The 14609-nt window shown below is 36.8% G+C and overlaps 2 protein-coding genes across 14 annotated transcripts in view; one reads left to right on the top strand and one right to left on the bottom strand.

Moving 5' to 3' along the window:
- Positions 1–14609, top strand: part of LOC107998922 (pre-piRNA 3'-exonuclease trimmer-like) — an 82772-nt gene that overhangs the window by 3016 nt on the left and 65147 nt on the right. The window lies entirely within an intron of this gene.
- The window catches only part of LOC107998923 (leucine-rich repeat-containing protein 15), a 105898-nt gene that overhangs the window by 89656 nt on the left and 1633 nt on the right, over positions 1–14609 (bottom strand). The gene's annotated exons all lie outside the window — the stretch shown is intronic.

The raw sequence follows: 14609 nt of genomic DNA, 5'->3' as shown, positions 1-14609 counted from the left end.
GAGATAAAAAAAAAATTTAACACAAATTTCAAGATTATTGATTATACGGGGAAATAAATTTAAAAGTGTAATTTTTACAAATAAAAAATAAAAGGATGAAATTTTGGCAGGCCAATTTTGGTGATAGATAATTTGCGGTGAAATATTCTATATAGAAATAAATGTAAAATATAAAATGAAGTTTTTTTCGTTGAAATTTTCATTTTTCTGAAAATTAACTTCACTGACACGTTCACGTTGAAGATTTATTATAATATATATACAATATTCTTTCTTTTAAAAAAAATATTGTTTTCTCGCGTATAATTAATAATTATGTAAGTTTTATTCGCGTTTATTTTCCAAGTTTTTTTCCAAAAACGAAGTCCGGAATAAAATAATTTAATTTGATTCTAGTTCTTCAATTTCGAGGTATCCCGTATAACAGTCTCGTTTACATACGTGCATTGATATTAAATCAATATTGGATATCTATAATTCAATGAACGATAATATTAAATTATAGATTGGATAGTTGGAACTGGCGGTAATGGTTTTTGTTAAAAACCTTGGCTTGTAGGATCGGTGAAAATCGGCATGATTCGATTGGCCTCGAGTCGAGTTTAGCGCAAGTACGGTATTCAAAAGGAGACATAACCAGCATGGAGTTGTCTCGCCGTATGGTATCGATCCCATCCAATTCTGGAAGGTCAGAAGTGGGATACATCGTTATTAATTGCACATCAGATCGTGCAACACGGTACTAATCTAGATAATTGCGTTGTACCTCGTGGATCGAACGTTCGACTGTTTCAATAAATCGCAACTAGTTTAATTACCGAATCAAAACATGGAAATATCGAACGGAATGTTTTCGAATAATTGAAAAAGTTGGAATCAATCTCCCCCTATGTACGATTTTTATTTGCTCCAACATCGTGATTTCTAGAAATGTTATTTTACATAATTGCGAATTCTTGCGTGTAATCGACGCATAAATTAGCATAGAATCGCGATTAAAATATATCTGCTTTAATTCCAGTTCACCAAGCATAATAGAACATTTATCATGTTAGAAAAATAATTCTTACACGAGTAATTTCAAAAATCGAAGATAATTAATTTCCTTTTCGTCAAATATCTCTTAATAAACTCAAAATAAATTGTCCCGCCGTACAATTTATCTTCCATTTCGAGGAACGAATAAATTTACCATCGGTTAAGTATCTTTCTCATGATATGAATTTCGGGAGGTTTTAAAGAAAGGAGAAAAGTGTCGAGCTCTTAAGAAGAGGACACGAGGGCTAGGAGGGGAAAAAATAAGGGAATTTTCGCGTGCAATTAACGGAGAGACAGAAACGGTGGTACGAACGAATGGATCTTTAAAGCGGGTGTCTCGGTGTTTCTAATAGGAAAATACCGCCATGTTCCATGGAAACACTTAAAGCAACGAATCGTTGGCGAAGAGCAAACAAATGCAAATGGTTGCGTGAAACGTGAATCACGCGACACGCCACCGCAATAAATAAAATCTTATATCGGTCCCGTTTTCTCCTTTTAAATGGAATTTTTATGCGAATTCTTCTTTTTTTTTTCGGACGATTAAATTGTTGGATCGTTAATTAAGTATCGTTTCGACCCGATCGCTTAATTATTCGTGCACGCGAAATTATTATCCCGTTTCGTTCCAATTTTTTCGTTTTCTGATCATCTTATCAGGAATACAAGGAGCAGGTGAAGTTTCTAGAAAAATGTAGAAGTTAGTTCTTTCTCTTCTTAAAATTTCGAAAGAATCTCTCTTATCGAGAAATCTCGAGCGATTCGTCCTTGTTTCGCTCCGTGCCATTCTCTTCGCACTTAGAAAGTTTTTGGTTCGTTTAAAGAGAAATTTCTATCTTAGAAATCTTTTTGGAAATTCTTTCATTCTTGGATAGATTCTCCCATTTCGATATTTTCCCGATTCAGATTCGAGAAATATGTATCAAACTTTTCTCGTGTAAAATTTCTTCTTTCTTGCGAGGATATTAAAGGGGCCGTGTTTATCACGTAAATAAAAAGTGACACGCGTGTAATAAATTTCGTTACACACGAGGTTAGTGGCGTCAATATGGGTGATCGTTAGATGCACGTGAGGCAGGTTCGATGGATAATTTCGTGTAACTTGGCAACGACAGACGTAAGCATGAATTACTTTCACGTTTGGAAGACGATTAGTTGGCGATATAATCAACGCGTGCTCCTAAAAATATCTAAAAAAAGAAAGATTAATCTCGATGGATCTAATCTAAATGGAGAATTTTTTTCGAGCTTATTCGAGTAAAGATATATTTTTTGCCATTCTTTCGCATTCGGATTCTACTTGCAATTATTTCTTTCTTTATTAAATCGATTAATTTTATCAGATCGAAATACTTCTCCAAAGTTTCAATTGACAATTAATGTTCAATTTTATTTACAAAATCAGTTTCTTCGAATTCTATCACATTCAGATTCTATTTGATTCTATTCTATTTTCAAAAAAATAAAAAAAAAACCAAAGTATTACTCTCAAAATTTCATTGGGGATATTGGAAAATCAAGAAGCGATCCCCCCTCCCCTACTTCTCTCTCTCTGTCATTGTTGACCAAACGTCTGTCGCATAGCAGAGCGTTAACGTAGTTGGTACACAACGCGAAAGTTAACTTTACCTATTCATCAGTTGACCAAATATCTGGTGACCAAATTGAAACGTTTTCATTGCACTCCAACTCTTCTCTTTCTCTGCCCTACCTCTCTCTAACGCCGTTGCTCCTCGATAGTCGGTGGAAGCTTCGAAACGAGAAATGCAAATTCCGGTTGTCCGTGAGTGTCGAACGTGCAATTAAGTTCCTTGGAAAGGAGGGCTCGAATAACATTAGATTTCAAACCCGTTTCTCCGTGTAGGCAGGTTAAAAATGAGAGAGCGCAATTACCAAAGAACTCGTTGTTTAGATTCCTTGCGTGGTGAAGAAAGAAAAAAAAGAATTGAAAAAATGAAAGTCAACGCCGTTGCTTTTTCAGAGAAATATTTCAAAGTTTAAAAAATTTCGTTTGAAATGTTAATTCATTGATTGCCTTTTCTTCCCGATTAATATTCGTTAAAAAGGTTAAATTCACGAGAAAAATGATTTGCCGCTTAATTTTCTTCCATTTTCTTTTTCATCAAACGCTTCAACATAACATCACGATGCCGAGATAAAACTGGCTTCGTTAATTGCGAACTTTTTCTTTGTTATCGACTATCAAGGAAACTTTTAATTAATCAAATTATTCGAGTAACTCGACAACGTAGGGCACGATTATTAATAACTCGTTCCACTCTCTTTTATCATCGAACAGAGCAATATTATTACGTTAGATAAGATCAAACTTAGATTTATACCGCGCGATTTCAATGCGAAACGAAGTTTAGGTCAGATCTAGATTACGTTGTATTCGGGTTAAATGTAAGATTGGAAGGAAATCTTTCGTTCGTTTCGTCCTTGAGGAACGATCGTCTCGACTTGCTTGTTTAAATAGAAATTTATAGTTATCATGAAACTTTCGTTCAACTTTGACGATTTCCAGAATAGTTCAACAAGTTGTAGTTACTTTTGAATTAGTATCGTTTCTTCTCTGAAAATAGGAGGATTATCCAACTTAAAACTTCAAATACGAACCGTAGTGCCCTTATTGGAAACAATCGTTGTTGAATGGCTGAACCAAGATTGGTGGAAAAAAATTAACAATTCTTTGTGGTAGATGGTTATGCTAGGATAACAATCGCGTTCCACCTAGATAACCTTTCCTAGATATGGCTATTAGAGAGATCCAAATTGAACAAAAGGTTCTCGAGCCTATCTCCTTCTTCTTCTTCTTCTTCCTCTTTCTCTTCTTCGAAAGCGCTTTCTGATCTGACCTCTGTTATTATCTCAGCTTTAGCTAAAAGTCAAGTCAAGATGGCTAGACTTTTTCTTTCTTTTTACTTTCCATCGCGCTACTCTCTATTCGTGACCACAAATATTTAACCAAAACGGACAAACAAGCACCGAATTTACTCGATCACCCATTTACCGATGCTGGCACAGATAATTAGAACAAGTATACACGTGTATGCGCATTCCAATTAATACACCCGGTTGAGGTACACTCGAACGATTTCGTTAGCCGGTTGGATACTTACCGATGGTAATCTCACCATAACTGGAAACACTTTCCACATTAGTGTTATCGCGGCAATTCTCCGGTGGTCGATTTAATTTTCTCCTCGGTCGATCGGTTGGCCGAGTTGGGGAGGGGGGCGTAATTGTGCCCCACTCGGGTTAATTCTTCCGTTACAACTGTCAGCCATGAAATCGTCCAGGGATAGGGATAATTGCAATCGTCGAGAGGGATCTCGCGTAACGAGGCCGATTTCACGTTAACTAAATGTTATTTCGACGCGTTGCGTGCCCACCTCGTAACGTCTCTCTCACGTGACGAACTCGAATCTTCCTCGGCTCAATCATATTACGATGATGGAAATGGCTCTCACTCTCTCTCTCTCTCTCTCCTTCCTTTTTCTTTCCAGCTTGGCCATCTCCGCGCAACGATCTCAACTAGAGAAGAATTTTAATCGCTAATTGCAAAGGTGTATTGAATTACGTTCGAATTTAAATGCAGAGACGTTAGCGGCCAATGAAGCCGGGGTAAATGGAATTTTCGTAATAAATTCCCGTTTTTATTCATTAATTCGTTTGAACAGGGAGATGTTGCATGGGTCTCGATCGGGAATGGGTTTTTCGTTGTGTTTAATCCCCTCGAGGGGGATGATTCGTGCTGTTCTTTTTTCCCTCTTCTATTTTTCTTGGGGAAGATAAGGATGCGAGGGTAAAAGCGGTGTTTTAGACGAACGCGAAAGAGAAACGTCGAGTTTTATTCCGGTTGCATGTAAAAGAGTGGCCTATTAAATATATATATATTTTCTTTTTTTTTTTCCATTGAATTCATCCGACGCGGTGAACTGGATTCATGATTCCAGATTAGTCGGAACTTACTCCGGCGCATTTACTTTGGCAGACCTAATTAGGTCTCCGCTGTTAAGATAAGTCCGCGGGAGCATTAAGATTACCGATTACGTGTCACACGATAGATTTAAGTACGTGTATTTAAAATATTGTTAGTACGTTGTTAGATGCAATGCCAGGTTTATCACATGTTATTTATCGAAGGAATCAAAATTGACGACAGTAATAAGATTACTTGTTTCTTTTTTTTTTTTTTTTAATAATGATAAGAGAATCCATTTACCGAGAATCCACTATTTTCGAGCATTACTTCGAAAAGAAGAAGAAAGTTTATACTTCTAGTTCGCCGTAATACCGGGAATTTCGAAACTGTGCTAAACATAGACGATCGGTAAGAAAAAAGAGGAATGCGATGCATAATTCTTGCTATGTTCAGCGAAGCAAGGGAGCTGCTCCCCTCGTTCGATTTCCATCGCGAAGGCGTTGTGTTTCTCGTCGGCCGTGTTCCACGTAACACGTTTGCATTGGTAATGGGTCGTGTCGTACGTAAATCGGGGCATATGCATGAACCAAATATTGCACGACCAAAGCGTCGTCTCTACTACTGATAGCGCAGCGAGCGATCTTCGGGCAACATCGGGCAACTTCGGCCATCTGCGAACAATATCGGGCGAGATCGGGCAGGATCGCGCAACGTTAAAAGGCCCGATGGGGTTTTTCTTCTGGCAACGTAAAAAACAGGAAGTAATATTGAAAAACGAGAATTCCGTGGCAATTATTATTGGAACGAGAGAGGAAAAAAAGGAAAAGCGCATTCTTCCCAACGGCCTCGTTATTGCCTCGTCTGTCATTAGTTTTCAATTACACTTTCGTTTACTTTTCAACGCTCCTTTTAATAAGCGATCATCTACTTTGCTTTCACTCTTTTTCTCGACGTTTATCCACGATCAAATTATCGGATACGTGTTTCTAATGATACGATTCCACCGTGACTTCGCGTGACGGAAAAGTATACCATTTTTATGGGATACTTTTTAATACGCGATAAATTTATCCCTCTTGTCGTTATCCGTTTATTATCTTGTTATTATATTTGTCCTTTGTTGATTTGTTTGATCGATCCAAGGGATGTTTTAACGATTGTTAACAATCACGGATAGTGTTGTTAAATGTTACATAAAGAATTTTATTTTGATACGATCAATAGGAGATATCGATTGGAAAAATTTATGAAATTGTCAATTTGGTTTTCCATAAATTGCAATTTTTGTCGTTTCGAAGAGTAGATTAATATAGATTATCCCAGTGATCCCTGTTTATTTTAATTCACTTGTTATCAGTTTAATTTATCGTCGTAGCACTAAAGAAACAAATTATTAAAGAGATACAATTTTTTCAAAGTTTCTCCTTCGATTTACAAGCGCACATGCACTTATTAAAACCGAAATGGAATTAAAAGTTTATATTTTATCCAATCTTACCTTTTCTCTCCATTCTCGTACCTTGCGAAGTCGAGCACCGATAAGTTAATAAGAAATGCAATCAAAAAATCCTCGTGTCTAGTTTTTTCCCTGGGAGTACGATCGATAAGAAATCGTTTCTTTCTCGCTCGGGTAATAATTTATTACCTGAATATGCTCGCGTTCTTTCATCGGCGTACTTCGAATGGAGAAAGAGCAATATTACTTTTTATCTTTGCTGGCAAATTGCGCGAATTCTCTCCTCTTGCAGACGAGCAACGGTGTCTGTCGATGCAAATTTTTTACACGGGGATGTCGTCTTTCCAAGATCTCTCAATCCAAGAAGGAAATATAAATAAACGGTCTGGCACACTGGCTCTTTCTGGAACTCTCCGTTTTAAATAATATTGAGGAAGGCGAAAAAAACGAGCGAGTTGAAAATTATCGAGCCAGATTTTCCTCTTCTCTTCTCTTTTCCTTTTTAAATAGCAACAAGGTTCGGAGGAAAGATATCGAGTAACAAAATTATGGAGAATCACTTTCATCATCCTATCGGATATTTTTATTTAGAAAGTTTTTCGTCAAGGATTATTATATCTGTCGGTTTCCATCTCAACTTCCATTCCAAAACCTCGATCCGAAAACATCATTTCCATACTCGAAACGAACTTTCCTTCAAATTAAACTATCGTCCATTATCGTTTCGAATCGAAGAGTTTACAGCGTAGTTTTATTCCAAGGATATGGTTTAAATTACGGAGAACCATTTCCAAGTTTTCTTCCCGCGATGAAATTCCGTATATACTCGTAGTTTCCGCGTCAGAAACGTGGAAACTTTCGTTTAAATTTCATATCGGCCGTTGTCGTTTCGAATTTAAAACTCTATCACGCGTCGATCACAGGGAAATTGTCTTTAGGATTTCCATTTCCACTTCTGCAAGTAGAATTTCACGACTCGATGGAATTCTAGAAATTCAACCGCGATATGTATGTACATATATGTATATGAGGGATTTTTCGTTCAGGTGGTTGCGGGAAAAGTAATTCGTGGATTAATGTTCAGTCGGTGGATTACAGTCGTGGAGGAAATGGTTGAAAATTTTATGGGGAATAGGATGTCCACGGTTTACGACCGTGATTTCGAGAAACTAACTCGCAGCTCGGTTGGAACCAAGATCTGCCTCAAGGACGATGTAATATTTGAATTTCGAATCGTAAACTCGGCAGAATTGCGTACGTACCGCCATTGTTCACGGAATTAGTATTTGAATACTGTGCAAATTTGGATAAATGACGTAGTTTCGATCTGCGAGTATTTTTTCTTTTTTTATTATGCGAAACGAAGAAAACGAAAAGAGTTAGCGAAGATTTCTAATAAATTTAGATGAACAGTATATTTATGCTAATGCGAGTTGTTGAATTACTGTAAAGAAAATGAAATGCATAATATACCTATAGAAGATCGTAAAAGAAGAGAGAGGTCCATAATTTTTAGGAGGGTTGGGTAGTAACCACCCCGCTGATAAAATAACATCTTTTCCCTTTAAAAACGTTCCAGCCATGATGGATGTAACCTGTTAAACTTTTAACAAGTATAAAAATGTTCATGCCTCGTGACCTCGTAAATATTGAAACGCTTAATTGAAGAAAATTATACTTCGGGACACCGACAACCTAGATATAAATGGCAATTAACTTGTCTAAATAATTCAGCGTAGCCAAGCAGGATCACGTGGTGTACGGCGCGTATTAATTAAGTGCACAGTCACGCGAGTATGATTAAAGCGAGTATGATTATTTTTTGAAGAGCGAGAAAAGAGAAGAAGAGGAAGAAAAGGATCGAAAGAAAAAAGCAGAGGGGTGCGAAGAGAAGATGTGAGAATAATTTGATTTTAAGAAAGTAGAAGCGAGTTTTAAAAAAGAATGGGGGAGGGAAAGAGGGTGGTTGATGGGTGAATCAACGAAGGTTGTTACTTTTTACGATGCTGTTACAAGCTTTTAGTAATGCGCCATAAAAACCAGCTATTTTCAATAAACCGCGTATAAATAAATTTCGTAAACGCGAGAATCGCATCGGGGTTTCGAAACAAGATAATCTCAATCGTTATTACTGTAAATATTGCTGTTAGAATTTTTCTTCTCGCCGTTTATATTTCGTGTACGAATAATTATAAAATATCTCTTGGAATTTGATCAACGAGCAGCAACGTTTCGTTAAGATTAATTAATACACGCGATTGGAATTTCGGAAATTTCGTGCGTTAGATCCGTGTTTCCGGAACGAAGTTACTTGTTATCGCGAACATGAACATGATATGTAAGGTTGAAGGTTTAAATGTTGAGCTTTTGTTACGAAGCAGCGTTAAATTTTGATCCATCATTTTTCGTTGCACAATTTTAATTAATTTTAAAATTAACTAATAATCTCAAATATATATTCTTCTATCTTGTTGTCATCAATAAATCGTTACATCTTTAAATCAAAGATCCTTGTACGATTAGATTTCCAAGTCATCTTTTTAACGTCCATGGCCAAACTCCAAGATTATTTATGTCGACTCTTTCGAGAAATTTCCAATAATCTCAGAAACAATCAAGATATTGCATATCCTCGTTCATCAAATAAAACGCATAAATTTCATTTTAATTTTCGTTTCGAACCGATCGAAAAGAATTTTAATTCGAAACTATTCATCCAATCTATCGAATTTCTTTCCATATTTAATAGAAATTTCTTTTTTTTTATTTCTTTCTTTCTTTCTTTTTTCTATGAATCTTGACAACTCGACGAAAAATTCGATTCGTTAATTTCGATCGGTCTTTTCGACGCGCCAGCGCAATTAACTCGTCCCCAAAGTTAAATGTAATTACGCGGTGTTACGAGTAATTGAATATTGATTTTTAAGTCGTATCGACCACACCGAAATTCGAATTTGTTGCTCGAAAACGAGGACAAAGTGTCGATGCATCGAAACTTGCGTGGCTAATTTTCATAATTTTCGAATTTTAATTTTTCGAACTCGGCTCGATAAACAACGGTGGATTAATAATATTGATTAATCGTATCGTTCATTGTCTTTGTCGTTTATTTCACGATAATCGTACCAATTTATTCCTCGAATAAGAAGAATATTGGATCCTTGCAAAATTGAAATTATAATAATTTGAATTCGCTTCGATCGCGCAATGGTGTTTTTTTGGATAACATTTCATCGTTTATTTCTAGCAGCGAGCTTATAGTGGATTACGTTTTAAAATATCGCTCGAATTGCGGTGGAACAATATTTAAAACAATCTTTTTTTTTTTCTTCCGATAAAATAGAATCGCTTTAATCGTAGATTGTCATTTGTTCTTTTTCGTGTTTGTTCAAATTTGCTTCGAGACTACGAAGCGGACAATTAGAATTTTTAAAATTTTATCAGAAAAAGATTCTCCCAAAATGTATAAATTTTAAATCGTGAAAACTTTTTGCTTCTAAAAATAAAAAAATTCCAAAGAAATTCTATAATTTTTTAAAAGTGAAAATATAAATTTTAAACCACGAAGGAATCTTGAAATTCTAGAATCTTTAATTCCAAAGAAAATTCTAGTCTTTAGAAATTCCGGATCATAAATCTCATAAAGAATGGAAACCGGAGAAAAGAATAGAGGGTGGTTGTACGAGTGCATCCGCATTCTCGCAACTTCATAATTCAGAAGTTGCTTGGTATTTTTCATATACCTTTAACACTTGTTTTTCTTCCTTTCTTTTCTTTTCTTTTCTTTTTTTCTTTTTTTTTTTACAAATACGTTGAAAAGTTCTTGTGGCGTAAAGACGAATTTGTATGAAAACGTTCACCGTCGAATCGAGACGCGAAGTAAGTTCCGGTATGAAAGATATATTACGGTATTCATCTTGGAACAGATGAATACTTGGAACGATCGATATATTCAACGAAACAACGTTCGCGGAAGCGTTCAACGCGAAATCGTTTGTTCGAACTCACGTTTCCTGATTTCGAGTTTCCGCCTTAATGATCGACATTCGTTCGTTTCCTCTGCGATTCTAATTATTCTTTCGACTTGTGATAGCGATATTTGTACATTTTATACGTATACACATTTTTTTTACACATTTCGCTTCGTCTGTTTTCGAATCATTTACAATTTTAATCTTCTATCAGTAATTTTACAATTTTTGGAATTTTTTTTTTTAAACAATCGGACACTCACATTGTTTTTGATTGTTATCACGAGTATTTTCGCTTTTAATTTATTCCATTGTAAAAAGATTTAAAAATAAAAAAAGAAGGGAAGGAACGTTTGTTGAGAAGGAGAGTAGTTTTAAACGATGCATGCAGGGCATATATTACAATATCCATCGTTTCCTTGGGAACGATCGATAATAAGAGAAATGTCAACGTCGTAAAAGTTCAACTCCTCCGCTATTTTAGTCGTCCCCTCGATTCCCATTTACATTTAGGATTTTCCGAGAAAGAAAACTTAGACCGATAAAGCGAAAAACTTTTAGAGGAAACGAAGCGAGCGTTCGAACCTTTTTTTCTCGATGGTTTTACAGATGAAAGAAAGAATATCGACAAGTCGCGTATGTTTTGTAAAAAAAAAATTGATATTGTCTCGTGCTATAAATAGTATTCTCGGAAAAATAGAAAACTTTTCTTTCGAATTTTCATGTTTGTTTCATATTCCTTCTCCAAACATTTATAATTATGGGAATAATTATTTCGTGCTTTGAATTTCAAAAATTTCCTTCCGTTTCTTCTTTTCTTTTTCTATATATTCCATCTCTAAATATTTATGATAATGAACCCGATGTTCTGGCTTTTTAAAAAAATTTCTTCTTTGAATATTTCTATTTCTATTAACTTACAAATTTTATTCTCGCGTTATATTACGAGCCAATTGTTCACGAAATTGTTATCAAACACGTGGCTTTCCACGAAAGGCTATTCTCTTTAACATCGTTATTCTAATATCGAGAGACAAAAATGAGACAGCTTCCTCCGGGCAAAAAAAAAAAAAAAAAAAGAAGATAAGACTTTAAAACCCGCTTCTAATTCCACCGCAGATTATTTCCATAATCAGCGCAGGTGGTTTCCTTTTTATCTTGCCACCGAAAGCAGAAATATTCAGCATTTTTCTGTCCAGTCGGTGGTCACGCAATTATGTCGCGATGTTAACCGTCATAACGAGTTACTTTTCTTGGTTCTGGGAACATTTAATTTCCGCGTCTCTGATAATTTTGCATCCACCAAAGGAAAAAAGGAAAGAAACAAAATTATCCTTTCCAATGGAAGAAACGTGTTCCTGTTGTACGCGAGAATTCGATCGTCGACTCGTTTGCCAGTTTAATTTCAAATGCAAAATTGGGAGGAGAGAGAGAGAGAGAGAAACAAGTTTTCTCGAGATATATCTTATTTATATTTGCGGTTCGAGATGTTTAAACTCGACTTAAAGAGTGGAGGAATTAATCACGATGTTCGAAACTGTCTAAAAACTAGGTTAACGAAGTTTAATCCTGGGGAAAAAAAATCTGGAATTAAATCGAAACGGTAAATGAGATCAAAGATCATTTGGAAAATTAATTTTTCTTGGCAGACACCGTAACGAGACGTTTTACCTTAAATTTATCTGGACTTTTAATCTCCAAAATTTTCGTTTCGAATCTATCTCTAATTCGTCTCCAAAATTCCAAAATTCGTCTCGTCGTTAAATTTCACCCCCTCGCGTTTTTCCTCCCCATCTCCTCGTCACTCGGTTAATATCGTTTAAGTGAAATGGCGAGGCACAGTGACAGCGTTCATTAAGTTTCGCACCAGAGTATTCGGCCCTTTGTATAAACGGACGCAAACACAGGCTTTGAGACAGGATCGATACCGTTATTATATTCCAGTCACTTTAACTGGCACTCGCGTCACCGAGCTTCGTGACTCCCATCGAAATTAAGCGGAAGGACGGAAATTTAGTAGGCAAAGTCGAAATTTTCGAGCAAACGAAACGTTCCACTCGATGCCTTTCATTTTTCTTCAATCGTCGTTCGACTCGTTCTGGAGAATGGAATGGAAGATCGAAATCGAATTTTCTAACCTTTTATCGCTGACAATCTTTCTCTCGTTATTCTCTCTTTCGTGAAATCCTCTGCAGAGAGTCTCACAGAGAGAATCTTTGAACAGAAATTACCGGTTTAATTTTAGGATCATTTCCCTGTGCAAGCGTAAACGTTCGAACAACTTTCTTATTTACTAATTTAAGAAAGTAGGGGCAGTGTTTGATCGATCTTTCTCAAAGCGGAATAATTCGATCCTGATGGAAGTTTGTTCTTACGAAAGACGGGAATATTTTGCCATGTTTTTCAACAAATTTCTTACGTCCATTCCCTCCAACCAAGTTTCCATTAATATTTGAGGAAAGTTGCGGATCGTTCAGCAAGTAAATTCGAGCAAGAAGAACCTGTTCTCCAACTCGTTCTCCTTTCCTGTCAAAATTTCTCTCCAATCGAGCTTCCAATATCGATCTTTGCCGATCGATTGTTACTCGGATAACATAATTTAAACAGAGGGCACAATTTCCATCCCCTTTCAATCTCGAAACGATCGTCATTCGATTCGAAAAATTTCTCATCTCCCGCTGAATTTTAACCTCGTCTCGCTCGAAACCATCATCAGCCCCGCGATAATCAATTTTTCTGGTCGGCGAAAAAGAGGAAGAGCATAAAATCGGGAAGGTTGAATGCGGGGGAGGGTTGGATGTAGGCGAAAACGGGAAGTGGCCATGTTGCAGATGCCTCGTGGGATTAAACAAACAACCGTGAGCGAGCACGCACACTCGGAATCGGACACACCCTTCGCCTTTGGCCGCGTGGCGGAAATTCGGTTTGATGACGAGGGAGGCAGAGTGAGGCACGAATCTTCGAAAAAGAGGCGAATAAACCGTTCGAGGCCGTGATGACGATCGAATTCACGCCTTCTCGTCCCCTGGTAGATTCGGGAAAACAGGAATTTAAAGGATGAATATTTCCTTTCACCGCGTTTTATCAGCGAATGTTTAATTTCGTTCGGTTGGAAATTTCTTTCTGAAACTGATTAGCGCGCAAGTAAAGGCTAGTCATTTCTATATAATTTTATAATTTATTCGGTATCGTTACATCGCGCGATAATCCGAGCCAATTATTACATTTTTGACCGAAAGCGGCATAAATAGCGAACAAAATATGGGTAAACTGGCTTCAAAAGGATCTCTCGTTAAATTTCAGTAGATCGGTGGAAAATATATATATTTTTCGGAAGAAAAGGACGCGATTAAAAGTAAACGATACCTTCCTGTTCAATTTAAACAAAATTTCAAGTCTCTTTTCAAATTTCACGAGCCATCCTAATTAAAGTTCGTTTCGATCGTTATCAAAAAATACATACATATATATCACCAAGAATTAAAAAAATTCTCCATCGGGAATACAAATCCTTCTTTCATTTTAATCGCCACCCAGAAACGAAAATTCACGCTTCTCCAACCCCGACGACGAAAAAAGTCGCCCGTTTATTCGCGCTCTTCTCCTCAAAGAGACAGAGAGAGAAGAAAGATGGATCCACCAATCGCTTCGTTCTCGTTGCACCGATCAGAAGCAGAAGTGGGGAGAGAGGATCGAAAAGGAACGATTTGAGCTCGAAAAGGACGCGCCATTGTACGGAACGAAAGGATGTCACGCGCTTGTATACTAACTGAGCGAGATGAAGCAGCCAACAATGGAGGGCAATGGAAAAGGCCAGGACGGAGCCACTTGTTACGCGCTACCCGTTCGCCCGAGTCGTACGTTTCTTCGGTTCGTCGTACGTTTATTTCGGTGAATATTCGCCGGCCGATCGATATCGTTCTACCACTGCTCGTTCAACTAGCAATCGCGACCGAGATCAATTTTCACCTGTTATGGAACAGGTGAGATTGCAGGAGTAAAAGAGTATTGTAATCGAAATTTTTATTATTCTCAACATCGATTAAAATTAAGCAGGAAATTAAGGATGAAACCGGAGTTTAGGAATCGTGATTGAGAATCAAGTTTAATACGGCGATGAAGAGATGAGTAGAAAAGTCGAGGAAGCTGAAGGAGAATGTTATTTTTCGTTGCGTGCGGATTACGAAAGACGCTGTAACGTAGGTGCATCGCTGAT

Source organism: Apis cerana, linkage group LG12 (assembly GCF_029169275.1).
Source record: "Apis cerana isolate GH-2021 linkage group LG12, AcerK_1.0, whole genome shotgun sequence".
NCBI classification, from domain to species: Eukaryota; Metazoa; Arthropoda; class Insecta; order Hymenoptera; family Apidae; genus Apis; species Apis cerana.
The sequence above is the reverse complement of the archived record's forward strand: the minus strand, read 5'-3'. Positions and strand labels throughout refer to the sequence as shown.